General features: G+C 44.0%; 1 long non-coding RNA gene across 1 annotated transcript; it reads left to right on the top strand.

Annotated features, from left to right (window-relative positions):
- Positions 1–10,036: 10,036 nt before the first annotated feature.
- Positions 10,037–13,866, top strand: LOC128084560 (uncharacterized). Its single transcript, XR_008208595.1, has 2 exons — positions 10,037–10,171; positions 11,220–13,866. It is a non-coding gene; the product is annotated as an uncharacterized LOC128084560 (long non-coding RNA).
- Positions 13,867–14,302: the final 436 nt, after the last annotated feature.

Below are 14,302 nucleotides of genomic sequence, written 5' to 3'. Positions count from 1 at the left end.
AGAAGGGTTCAGCTGAGGGTTGTGGCAACATCAGATTTCTGTTTAAGCCCCAGTCAGATTCTGGTGACAGGTTTGGCATGGAGCAGAAGAAAGATACAGTATGTCTGAGAAGCAGTTATTGGCTACCTATTCTGCACTGCAGACAGTAGAACTAATAACTCAGACTGCAGAGGTTATTGTTAAAACAACTTTGCCAATCCAAGGGTGGGTGAAAAATTTAACCCACATTTGTAAAACAGGGGTGACCAAATCACAAAGAGTGGTGTGTTGGGTCACCTACCTTAGTCAGAGAAGCTGCCTGTCATTATCTCCATATTAAAAGAAGAATTGCAGAAGGTACTCATCCCAGTAACGTATCACAGTTAGACATCCCAGGAAATGATTGTCACGCACCCAGAGAAGAGTCCCTTACAGGAAAGGAAATATCCTGTTCCAGAAGACACCTGGATGGTTCCATGGATGGATCCAGCAGAGGGAATTCAAGTAGGTAGTGAGCCATCACATACCATCCCTTGATCAGGACTATATGGTTCAGAGATTACTCACCTAGTTCATCAAGGGAAGCCAGCTGATGTAATCTATTAGGCTTTCAGTTAAGTTTTCCAGACCTGTTAAAAAGTTTTCAGTAACTTAAGCATGGAAAATCTAGTATTAGTTGGTTCATTTGTGCCACTGAAGCACTGGAGGTAAAACTACTCCACAACAAATGAGAAATAGTGATTATTTTTCTCTTTTTAGTACAGTGTGCTCTGTTTCATCAGAGTTCTGAAGCATGGCAAATTTCAAGTGACTGTACCTGTTCTGTGACCAGCAGCAAGGCAAGCAGAAATTAAATATCACTAGCAATAATGTTTCTTTTGAAGACCATACTATCTTGTGAAGACTGCATCATAATGAAAAGAATAATTGATTAAAGAAGAAAGTAGGAAAAAAAAATTAAGAGCATCTTCTCTATCTCATTAAAAACGTCCAAATGAATAAATCCATCTTGATTACATGCAGGATTTTTCACTAAGAACAGATAATTAAGTAGGATTAGGCAGAGCATGTAGTAGAAGTCTATTATGGAGATAAAATGAGATTTTATTCTTCACTACTGCCAATCATGCTTACTCTGTGTCACCCACCATAGACTGCTGAGTCTTCTTTTGAAGGGCTTTGCACACTGAATGTTGTTCTATGCAGTAAAGTGAGAACAGTCTTGTTATTGAGTGTAATCTACCTGCATTGTGAGCTATCCTGAAGGAAAGAGCACTAAGGCAGCCGTGAGTCCTTTCTGATGCATGTAGAAAGGAAGGGGTCAATAAGAGCAGAACTGTGATAAACCTTTATTGCTCTTCCAGCTGGTCTATCTAGATCTGTGCAAAGGGCAGTTCTAGAAAACCACTTCATTATTCATGAACACTACAGTACAAAACAAAAAGGAATGGAATCTTGACTTAATACATACCAATTTAAACTTCAAACTGCTCTTGGAGAAACATAAGATTAAATAATTGTTCAAAGCTATCTTATTGCATACTGTTAGATTTAGCCAAACAGCAGTTGGACATTACTTGAGCTATAAATGGGAACCTTGAACTGTAGGTGTCCATGTGCACCTACAGTAGAAGAAACTGACAGCTTAGGCCAGCTGCTCAAGTGCCCTAGAGCAAGCACTAAACTGACAAGAATCTGTAGGAGTCAAGTTCAAGACAGCTACACATAAATCTGAAGTTCTCCATCCTACCTCCAAAAAATAAAGAGGCAAGGTTGTTGCCTACCTATTTATTGAACTCAGTTTATTAGATGTAATAAAAAGAGTAGCCAACAGAGATGTGAAAGAATAGAATCAGATGCATGGAATCACAAGTGTTGGAAGGCACCTCTGGAGATCATCTAGTCCCATCCTCCTGCTAAAGCAGATTAGCAGATTCCCTTGAGTAATTTGCACAGAGAAACATTTAGGCAGATTTCGAATATCTCCAGAGAAGGAAGCTTCACAGTCTCTCTGGATGACTTGTTCCAGTGCACTGTTACCCTCAAAGTTAAAAAGTTATTTCTGATGTCAATATGGAACTTTCATCCAGTCTGTGCCCATTGCCCCTATTCTGTTGATGGGAACCACTAAAAAGAACTTGCTCGATCCACTTGACTCCCATCCATTAGATATTTATAAGCACTGATAAGATTCCCAATCAGTCTTCTCCAGGCTAAACAGTCCCAGGTTTCCTCATAACGGGATGCTCCTGTCCCCTCTTCATCTTTGTAGCTCTGCGCAGGACTCTCACCAGCAGTTCTGTCTTTCTTCAACTGGAGAGCCCAGAACTGAACACCGTACTTCAGATGTAGCCTCACTAGGGCACAGGAGAGGGAGAGGAGAAACTCCTTCAACCTCTGAGGCCCATCAAGACGCAAAGGTCCTTCTCTGCAGAGCTCTGTTCCAGCAAGTCAGACCCTACACTGTACTGACATGTACAATTATGCCTTCCCACGTGTAGGACTCTATACTTGCCAATTGCACTAATAGTATCTAATGTGTTGTGTCCCAAGTTCTGAGGTCATGCTGACATTTCCACATGCCTAGCTCTCCACAGTAGGTTTGATGGTAGGTGTCATGTGGACTAGGGGGAGACTGGACGCAATGGTGAAGGTGATGATGCAAAAATGAGTTCAGTTTATCTGAGAAAAGACTACTTCAAGTGACCAATCCTCAGTAGTATCCGAATATTCAAGAAGTCCTGTTAAGGCCTGTCTATGCTGGTACAACATTGCTGCCTGGTTATAATGTTGAAATTATTCTTCTGAAGCCCTGCTTTAGGAGTATTGACAGTAGTCTCCAAGCTGTGTTCTGGTCAATGTAGTCTGATAATTTTGTTTTTGTAGGTCACGACATACATATGGCAATCTTCAGAGTTCCTTTTTCTGACCAAGCAAACATTGTCATCTTTGTAGAAAGACAAATTGGTTCAAAAATCTTTTTCAGAGTTAGGAATTCTAGTGGTTAACAGTTCAAGAAAGCTTCTCTTATGAGAAGCTGCGGAGGGGGCAAAGGTTTTGTTGTGGGTTTTTTAATTTTAATTTGGAGAAAATGAAGCTCAGGGGAGTCCTTATAGCTCAATACAACAAAGGAGGTTGTGGTGAGGTAGGTGCTGGCCTCCTCTCCCAGGTAACTCTCAATAGGATGAGAGGAAATGACCACAATGACAAGGGAGGTTCAGACTGTATATTAGGAAAAACTTCTCCAGAAGAGTGGTCAGGCACTGGAGCAGGCTGTTGAGGAAGGAGGTAGAGTCATCTGGAGTCATCCCTGGAAGCATTCAAGAAGCATGTAGTTGTGGTACTAAGGAACATGGTTCTGAAGGCAATATTGATGGTAGGTGCACATTTGGACTAGATGATCTTGGAGGTCTTTTCCAACCCTGAAGGTTTATGATTTTATCCGAACTCCTGAAATTATGTAAATCTCATCTTCACAATCAATTAAAAAAAAAACTTACATGGAAGTAAGAAAATACTTTGAAATTCTTTACTACTAATCTGTCGAGCATCTACTCAATGTGTGCTGTAAATTTTAAGTACAGCCACTTATAATTATCCCTGCAAAAAACAATGTGGTGGGAAGGAAGTACTAAATTTTTAACACAAATCTGAATGTCTGGATTTGTCTAGACTCGCAGTGTGATAACTCTCACTGTCAAGGTCAATTTGTTGGGAGCATCAGTGAAATAGTAGGATTTTTTTGCTTTTATACACAGTTTCAACTGCACAGTTATTCAGTGCCAATTTCCTATCTCAACCCTTGCCTGCAAGAACATTATATGCACCTAGAGCTAATCCTATCTTTTTTTCTTCAGCATAAATAAAAATAAAAGGGGGGGGGGGAGAGAAAAAAAAAAAGCGAAAGAATTATTTATGGAAACTTTGTTATTGTGGGAGTGATGGCTTTCACAGCAGACAGAAAGATCTTTCATACATGTATGACATTCTTATCCAAACAGTTGTGCACATCCTATGGTTTATCTCTGTGAAGGTTGAGAGACTGATATTTAAAAACCAAAGCTTTTCTTCTTATCGTAACCCTTGATTGGGTGCAGTCCTATGAAGAGTTAAATCAGTTTGTGATACTGTGTCTTATCACAGTAGTTAATTGCTTCATTTTGGTGAAGTCAGAAAAATGTTTATCATATGAAAGCTTGGAAAGCTTGTCTTCAGAAACCTCTTAATTCTGACAAAACTTTTGCGTGAAGTATGACCAACTAACAAGAGATATTTTGATATTTTTAATCCTTTAATTTGTTCAGCACAGCTTTCTGGTAGCTGCTGAAACTATTACATGGTTCCATATGAGAGAATATAAGCAAAATGTTTCCTTTTAAATTGATTTAGTCCCTTTTCTCCTAAAGATAAGAACTTGGCACTGAGGTGTGCATTTCTTCTAGACCTCAGAACAGCACCTGTAAGGACTGTATTAGCCTGAAATGGGTTAATGCTACCTTTGAAACACCTTGGTTGCACAAATATCTGCCTTTAATCTGCGTAGCACAGAGACTTTCTCACATAACTGTCCTATTCTGGGGTCAAGACTGTTGAAAACTGAAATGTCATCTAATTGTCTTGCTAGTTCATCAGATGGCTCATCATATGTTTTCAGTAACGTTTTTTCATTACTCCATGTCTAGATCTAGGCAGTGTCAATCACATAAATCATGATTTCTAGACTTTCACTTAATATGTACATAGTCTGAATAATTTGATGTACTACAGGTTAAAAGTTTTTTTCTTTCATTTTTCTTCCTGTATTAGTTATTTTATGCACTGTGTGTACCAAGATTTATAGTGGAACCCACTTTAATCTTAGATCCCCAAAGAAGCTGCTTCTTGACATAAAATACTTTTTTTTTAATTTAATAGATTGCATCTTAGAAAATTCAGTGGAAGTGGAACAAGGATGATTACAAATCACTTCTCAATCTAGTTACTAAAACATGTCTAAGACAACGCATTCACTGCTGTTAGAGAAAATAGATTTATTATTCACAAAGAGCTACTGCTGAGGAATGTTAAAGTCACCTTTAAATCAGCAGTATTAGAGAAATGTAAATTCCAAATAATGTGTTCTATCTTTTCACTAGTAAAACATTTCTGCTTGCTTACACACTGAATAGAAATAAAATATCATCCTTTTTTTTTTTTTTTTTTTTTAAAAAAAAAAAAAGACCAACAATCTTTCCAATAATGACCTAGTTCAAGGAAAAGGAAAAAGCTGGACACTGCTCTGAAATGTGGACACTCACAACTCCTTGGTGCCAAATGGATTGTATCCTGGAGTGCTAAGGGAGTTGGTGGATGTGGTTGCCAAACCGCACTCCATCATCCTTCAACAGTCCTGCCTAACTGGGAATGTCTGGGTGGACTGGAGACTGGCAGATATGAAGACCATCTTCAGAAAGGGCCAGGAAGATGATTCTGGTAGCTGCGGACCTATCATTCTCACCTTGGTGCCATGGAAGGTTGTGAAACGGATAATCTTGGGAGCCACCATGGATCAATTAAAGGTCAGCCATGGGATCAGGCCCAGACAGTATGGGTCTATGAATGGAAGATCCTGTCTGACAAACCTGATTTTGTTCCATGACAGGGTGACCTGCTTAGTGGATGAAGGTGAGGCTGTTGATGTGGTCTTCAGTAAAGTCTTTGACACTGCCCCCACATCATCCTCATGGAGAAGCTGGCTGCCCATGGTTTGGATGGGCATTCGCTCTGCTGGATGAAACACTGGCTGGATGGCCCAACTCAAAGAGTTGTGGTCAGTGGAGTTAAATCCAGTTGGAGGCCAGTCACGAGCATTGTCCCCCAGGGCTCTGTTCTAGGGCCGCTTCTATTTAACATCCTTATTAATGATCTTGATGAGGAGATGAGTGCACCCTCAGTAAGTTTGCCGATAACACCAAGTTGGTAGGGAGTGTTGTTCTGCCAGAGGGAGCGATGAGCCAAGGTAAACTGTATGAGTTTCAATAGAATCAAGTGTCAGGTCCGGCATTTTGGATACAACAACCCCAGGCAACCCCAGGCTTAGGGAGGAGTGGCTGGAAAGCCGTCTGACAGAAAGGGACCTTGGTGTGCTGATGGACAGTTGGCTGAATATGTGCCAGCAGTGCGCCCAGGTAGCCAAGAAAGCCAATGGCTTGTATCAGGAATGGTGAGCATTTGAAATCTGTAAGTAAACCAGGAGATGATTAGACAAGCTGTCTGGAATTTGAGGACAGTCAGTTACTGATAAACCATGGTGACAGATAGCCAACAATGCTTTCAAAATATCAGTGTGCTTTCAGAATTGTTTTCAGGCACAATATTTCTAAAGACCTATTCTTATGTTTCTATTCTGTCACAGTGGTATTTCTAAATGCTATTGAGATTGTGGTTTGCAGCCTTTAACACATCAGCTAACATAATTTCGTACTATATAACTAATATGCATTTAATTTCTGGTTAATGCCTTTGAATTACAGTAATAGCACTGAGGACCATTACTGCTGACGGGCACAGAGGCCGGACACATGGGCAGCATGAAAGAAATATAATAGATGTATGGGCTTACTTAGCTACTGTCAAGCGCAGAGACACTACGATAAACATTAAACTTTACATGAGTACCAATCTAATTTTTTAGTCCATGTTATTGTAAATACTGCAAAGTAGGTTATGTAGAAGATCTGTGCTTCAGCTTTTTCACATTTCTCTAGCTGCATGGATAATTAGACTTCATGCAGATTGAACATTGGATGGTAGAATGATCTTGGTAGAACTGAAGTGGCCATTTGTCCCCTGAATAATGGAAGTAGGCTTTTAAAACAGTTAAATGAAAGGTATGAACTTGTATTTCTACATCCACTAATCATAATAGACAATTTCTATTTAATTTATTATTTTAAATTGCTGTGATACAAAATGTGCCTCAAAGTACTGTTAGTACATCTTCAGGCAGGCTTGGAGAAATTTAATACATATATAATACATGATGCATACAAAACAACACAACGTCTTGTGGAGTGTTAAAACTGGACTTTGACTTCCATTCATTTTAATACTGTTCAAAGAAACATTAAAAAACAATTAAAGAGTGACAGTAAACATGAAAATGAGGGGATGACTTCAGGAATGTTAGCAAGTATCTTTTCTAATCACAGCTAGATAATTCTGATGACTTCTTCATGCTCTCTTTTTTCCTGTTATCTCAGTTCTCTTTAAGCTAGCTAAATATAAAGTAATCATTGAATCTGAGCAAGCTCTACTAATTCAAGTGAAGAGTTATACACTGACTACTGGACCTGTTACACTGAGTAATGTATTCTTATATGTCAGTATATGGAAAGTTTCTGTGAAGAAGAAACCCAATTCAGCACTTGTATTAAGTAGCTCAAATTTTCAGCGAAGACTCAAGAACATTTGTATATACATTTACCATTCCTTTAAACGAGAAAATTAATATTAGGAAAATGATGTTCTCAACCTCCCTTTGTTTTTGTATTTGAGCTTAAGAAAACTAACACACGTCTTGCTTGCGGGACGCAGCGGCCGTTCCGCGTATTGGCCAGGAGGTGGCAGCACAGACCGCGGAAAGAACTTTTCCGACGGGACTAGGCTAGCGGCAGCGCAGTGCCTGGCGATCCGGTCTGTGTGCTGTGAGGATGGGAGAGGAGAACGAAGTTAGAAGTGAACGGGTTGAGGGGGGAAAGACGAAGAAGAAAGAGGGAAACGTCTCCAAACCCCAGGAGAGCTGTGCCAAGTGCATATAAATAGCTTTTAAAAAAAAAAAAAGAGTTTTTTTCTTTGTTTCTTCTTTCTTTTTGCCAACATCTCTTGCGTTGTTTCTAAATACCAAAATACCAAAATGCAACTGCCCAGCAAATTTAATGATAATGGGATTAGAGCCCATTGGCAGAAAGTGCAGGGCCATATTAATGTTCACTCAGCCTCTGTCTTGTTTATACTTCCACGTATTTTTCTTCAAAAGCCTTTCTTTCACTGCGGATTTCATTTTTGGCTTTTTGTTCATAAAATGGGAATGCCATAAAACGGGAAGTTTTAGGTTCTAGCAAGTCTAATCAGCCAGATCTAGCACAAAGCTGCAGTTTTGAGTTCTGTGTGGACCATTACAGTGTTCCTACAAAGATTAACCGTTCTCCCCAGAGTTTACAGATGGAAAAAATTAATTCACCTGCCTAGAAAGAATTGATGTGTCACAGCTGCCATTGGCAAGATGGCCCAAGAGTTGTGTGGGTGCATCTGGCTGTGAGAGGAATGTCTAATTTTAGAACTGGAGATAGTGTAACACTGTTACTAGTTGATACTTGCTATGTCATTGCATTCTAGGATTATGTAATAAGCAAAAGAACTGCCTCATAGAAGAGAATGACATTAATTACAATCCAGTAGTGATCTTGTTTTTGGTGTTATTATTGCATACGTATATCTGCCTTTGCATTGTTAGTTCTAGAAGATACTGTCTACAGGTATTGCTGACAATTAAAAAAAAAAAAATTACAATTCTTATTTATTCTTGGAAATATGTTTCTTTGCTTGCTATGAATCAGTTAATACTGAGCCATGATATTTTGCTGTGCCTGTGCACTTTATTGAATGTATCAAAGTGCATAAGACATATTGATATTGTAACAATTAAACACAGAAACAAAGACTGTGTCTAAAAAACAATTCCAAAGTTTTAGGAAGGAAGGATTATTATAGAATTCTGAGACTGCCTGATACAAGAAGAAAGTGGTTTAGGCAGATTCACATAATTTGACTTAACACACTCATTCTATAAGTGAAAAGAATTTAATCTCAAAGACTGGCAAGCAGAATTTTTAACAGGAACACTACTATGCAAATCAAAGAGCAATTCTGTTGTCATGCTATGTACTAACTGCCAGACACTTGTTTGCTTTACAAAATATGCATTAATTTATCAAATAACCCCGCAAAATAAACAAACCTGAAGAAAACCTATGCATTTAAAATGGTTAGGATTTGACAAAGAAAAAATATAAAATGTTCAAAAGTAGCAAATCCAATTTTTGTTTCTTCAGAAACAAGCTCATTTCAGGTAAAAGCTATTAGCTACTGCTACGTAAAGAAAATACAATTTATACTGTTCAGTGTTACAAACAAGAACTAATTTTGAAAAGATAACTAGTGGATTTCATGATGGCATAACTACATGAGCGGATGAGGAAAATGCCTGATGTCATCTATCTTAATGTCAGTAGAGACTTGGACATAGTCCCCATCATATCCTTTTCAAATTCAAAATGTGTGGATGTGAAAGGTGGACTGATGAACAAAGTTTAGTCTAGTCATACCTTGAGAGTGGTGGTCATGGGCTCAATGTCTGGCTAGAGAAAGTAACAAGTGCTACTACTCAGGGGTCAGTAGTGGGACCAATGCTCTTTAATATCTTCAGCAGTGACATTGACAGTACATTCTCATCAAGTTTGTGGATGGCAACAAGCTATGTGATAAGGTCAAGATGACTGAGGGATGGGATGCCACTCAGAGAGACTTAGACAGCCTTTGTCAGTGGGACAAGAAGAAGCTCATGAGGTTCAAAAATCGTTTTAGGAAGGAAGGATTATTCTTTATCCTCTTTCTTTAATAGTAACACTTTTCTGATCATACAAAACAGGGACAGTCAGCAGTATGCTAGGGTTGCATTCAGGATGGAGTACTCCAGATGTGGTCTCACATCTGAGTGCCCATATCTATGGGAGTGCAGACAGGGCTAGGCTCTGGGAGTTATATTCTCTTATTCTGAATCCAACAGGCCTACCGTCTCTTTCAGTAGTTCTCTAAAAATGTCGGACTTACCGTGCGAATTAAATGCCGTTTCTGCTGTGAGAATTAGCAAGATGAGTATTTCATGGTCTCTGCTGCCATCTATTGTCATTTATGGGTACTAACAATTCTTGTTGGGATTCTCTTCATAACGGGAAACAGCACTTATGTACTATACTGTTGCAGGGACTTGAGAAGCTTGCTTCCTGTGACAAACTGCAGCTTTTCCATCTTGGAGTATGTACTGGGGATTATTGCCAAGCCTTGTAGGGGTATGAAAGAACAACAAAGGAATTCCATGAATTGTTATGGGCTGTGGATATATCCAGTTCTGCTTACTAATTTTAAAAAAAAAGTTCATTCTGCATATATGACGCACGGCGAAGTCCAAACCGCTCCTTTCGGATGTGCAAATCGGAGAAAAGCCGCCGGCTGCCGTTGCTCTTTTTCTCGGGTACGGTTTAACAAGACACCGCGGCTGGAGGCTGAAAGCGGCAGTCGGCGATAATTCGCTTCTCGGGCAGTAACGGCAAACGCTCCGGAGCAGTTCACCGCGAGTGCCACTTCCGAGCCGGGAGAGCGAAGCTGTGCCGTTCTGAAGCCGAGAGCGTCCGAATTCAGCCTGCTGCCTTTCCTCCGGAGGGGGTTATTTTCTCCGCACTGCAGAAAGGATCTCTCCCGACTTCTTCCAATGCGCTCCCTGAGAGCACAGCATCTGTCGCTCCTCGAATCTCCAGCTGCCTCGTTAAGAGAGGCTTTTCCCTTCTACCCTTGTGGTCACAGAACACAGAAGTGGAGCCACAGAGAACCACACCAAAAAGAGTTGTCGCTCGAAATGAAGGCACGGACACCACATTCAGAGCCAGGCGTAGTTCATTCTGCATATATGTACGCACGGCGAAGTCCAAACCGCTCCTTTCGGATGTGCGGAGAAGAGCCCGCAAATCGGAGAAAAGCCGCCGGCTGCCGTCGCACTTTTTCTCGGGTACGGTTTAACAAGGCACCGCGGCTGGAGGCTGAAAGCGGCAGTCGGCGATAATTCGCTTCTCGGGCAGTAACGGCAAACGCTCCGGAGCAGTTCACCGCGAGTGCCACTTCCGAGCCGGGAGAGCGAAGCTGTGCCGTTCTGAAGCCGAGAGCGTCCGAATTCAGCCTGCTGCCTTTCCTCCGGAGGGGGTTATTTTCTCCGCACTGCAGAAAGGATCTCTCCCGACTTCTTCCAATGTGCTCCCTGAGAGCACAGCATCTGTGGCTCCTCGAATCTCCAGCTGCCTCTTTAAGAGAGGCTTTTCCCTCCTACCCTTGTGGTCACAGAACACAGAAGTGGAGCCACAGAGAACCACACCAAAAAGAGTTGTCGCTCGAAATGAAGGCACGGACACCACATTCAGAGCCAGGTGTAGTTCATTCTGCATATATGTACGCACGGCGAAGTCCAAACCGCTCCTTTCGGATGTGCGGAGAAGAGCCCGCAAATCGGAGAAAAGCCGCCGGCTGCCGTCGCACTTTTTCTCGGGTACGGTTTAACAAGACACCGCGGCTGGAGGCTGAAAGCGGCAGTCGGCGATAATTCGCTTCTCGGGCAGTAACGGCAAACGCTCCGGAGCAGTTCACCGCGAGTGCCACTTCCGAGCCGGGAGAGCGAAGCTGTGCCGTTCTGAAGCCGAGAGCGTCCGAATTCAGCCTGCTGCCTTTCCTCCGGAGGGGGTTATTTTCTCCGCACTGCAGAAAGGATCTCTCCCGACTTCTTCCAATGCGCTCCCTGAGAACACAGCATCTGTCGCTCCTCGAATCTCCAGCTGCCTCGTTAAGAGAGGCTTTTCCCTCCTACCCTTGGGGTCACAGAACACAGAAGTGGAGCCACAGAGAACCACACCAAAAAGAGTTGTCGCTCGAAATGAAGGCACGGACACAACATTCAGAGCCAGGCGTAGTTCATCGTGCATATATGTACGCACGGCGAAGTCCAAACCGCTCCTTTCGGATGTGCGGAGAAGAGCCCGCAAATCAGAGAAAAGCCGCCTGCTGCCGTCGCACTTTTTCTCGGGTACGGTTTAACAAGACACCGCGGCTGGAGGCTGAAAGCGGCAGTCGGCGATAATTCGCTTCTCGGGCAGTAACGGCAAACGCTCCGGAGCAGTTCACCGCGAGTGCCACTTCCGAGCCGGGAGAGCGAAGCTGTGCCGTTCTGAAGCCGAGAGCGTCTGAATTCAGCCTGCTGCCTTTCCTCCGGAGGGGGTTATTTTCTCCGCACTGCAGAAAGGATCTCTCCCGACTTCTTCCAATGCGCTCCCTGAGAGCACAGCATCTGTCGCTCCTCGAATCTCCAGCTGCCTCTTTAAGAGAGGCTTTTCCCTCCTACCCTTGTGGTCACAGAACACTGAAGGGAACCACAGAGAACCACACCAAAAAGAGTTGTCGCTCGAAATGAAGGCACGGACACAACATTCAGAGCCAGGCGTAGTTCATCGTGCATATATGTACGCACGGCGAAGTCCAAACCGCTCCTTTCGGATGTGCGGAGAAGAGCCCGCAAATCGGAGAAAAGCCGCCGGCTGCCGTCGCACTTTTTCTCGGGTACGGTTTAACAAGACACCGCGGCTGGAGGCTGAAAGCGGCAGTCGGCGATAATTCGCTTCTCGGGCAGTAACGGCAAACGCTCCGGAGCAGTTCACCGCGAGTGCCACTTCCGAGCCGGGAGAGCGAAGCTGTGCCGTTCTGAAGCCGAGAGCGTCCGAATTCAGCCTGCTGCCTTTCCTCCGGAGGGGGTTATTTTCTCCGCACTGCAGAAAGGATCTCTCCCGACTTCTTCCAATGCGCTCCCTGAGAACACAGCATCTGTCGCTCCTCGAATCTCCAGCTGCCTCGTTAAGAGAGGCTTTTCCCTCCTACCCTTGTGGTCACAGAACACAGAAGTGGAGCCACAGAGAACCACACCAAAAAGAGTTGTCGCTCGAAATGAAGGCACGGACACAACATTCAGAGCCAGGCGTAGTTCATCATGCATATATGTACGCACGGCGAAGTCCAAACCGCTCCTTTCGGATGTGCGGAGAAGAGCCCGCAAATCGGAGAAAAGCCGCCGGCTGCCGTCGCACTTTTTCTCGGGTACGGTTTAACAAGACACCGCGGCTGGAGGCTGAAAGCGGCAGTCGGCGATAATTCGCTTCTCGGGCAGTAACGGCAAACGCTCCGGAGCAGTTCACCGCGAGTGCCACTTCCGAGCCGGGAGAGCGAAGCTGTGCCGTTCTGAAGCCGAGAGCGTCCGAATTCAGCCTGCTGCCTTTCCTCCGGAGGGGGTTATTTTCTCCGCACTGCAGAAAGGATCTCTCCCGACTTCTTCCAATGCGCTCCCTGAGAACACAGCATCTGTCGCTCCTCGAATCTCCAGCTGCCTCTTTAAGAGAGGCTTTTCCCTCCTACCCTTGTGGTCACAGAACACTGAAGGGAACCACAGAGAACCACACCAAAAAGAGTTGTCGCTCGAAATGAAGGCACGGACACAACATTCAGAGCCCGGCGTAGTTCATCGTGCATATATGTACGCACGGCGAAGTCCAAACCGCTCCTTTCGGATGTGCGGAGAAGAGCCCGCAAATCGGAGAAAAGCCGCCGGCTGCCGTCGCACTTTTTCTCGGGTACGGTTTAACAAGGCACCGCGGCTGGAGGCTGAAAGCGGCAGTCGGCGATAATTCGCTTCTCGGGCAGTAACGGCAAACGCTCCGGAGCAGTTCACCGCGAGTGCCACTTCCGAGCCGGGAGAGCGAAGCTGTGCCGTTCTGAAGCCGAGAGCGTCCGAATTCAGCCTGCTGCCTTTCCTCCGGAGGGGGTTATTTTCTCCCCACTCCAGAAAGGATCTCTCCCGACTTGTTCCAATGTGCCTCCCGAGAACACAGCATCTGTCGCTCCTCGAATCTCCAGCTGCCTCTTTAAGAGAGGCTTTTCCCTTCTACCCCTTGTGGTCACAGAACACAGAAGTATAGCCACAGACAACCACACCAAAAAGAATTGTCGCTCGAAATGAAGGCACGGACACAACATTCAGAGCCAGGCGTAGTTCATTCTGCATATATGTACGCACGGCGAAGTCCAAACCGCTCCTTTCGGATGTGCGGAGAAGAGCCCGCAAATCGGAGAAAAGCCGCCGGCTGCCGTCGCACTTTTTCTCGGGTACGGTTTAACAAGACACCGCGGCTGGAGGCTGAAAGCGGCAGTCGGCGATAATTCGCTTCTCGGGCAGTAACGGCAAACGCTCCGGAGCAGTTCACCGCGAGTGCCACTTCCGAGCCGGGAGAGCGAAGCTGTGCCGTTCTGAAGCCGAGAGCGTCCGAATTCAGCCTGCTGCCTTTCCTCCGGAGGGGGTTATTTTCTCCCCACTCCAGAAAGGATCTCTCCCGACTTGTTCCAATGTGCCTCCTGAGAACACAGCATCTGTCGCTCCTCGAATCTCCAGCTGCCTCGTTAAGAGAGGCTTTTCCCTTCTACC

This window comes from Tympanuchus pallidicinctus, unplaced genomic scaffold (assembly GCF_026119805.1).
Source record: "Tympanuchus pallidicinctus isolate F22 unplaced genomic scaffold, pur_lepc_1.0 scaffold27, whole genome shotgun sequence".
NCBI classification, from domain to species: Eukaryota; Metazoa; Chordata; class Aves; order Galliformes; family Phasianidae; genus Tympanuchus; species Tympanuchus pallidicinctus.
This window is presented reverse-complemented; position numbering and strand designations above follow the sequence as displayed.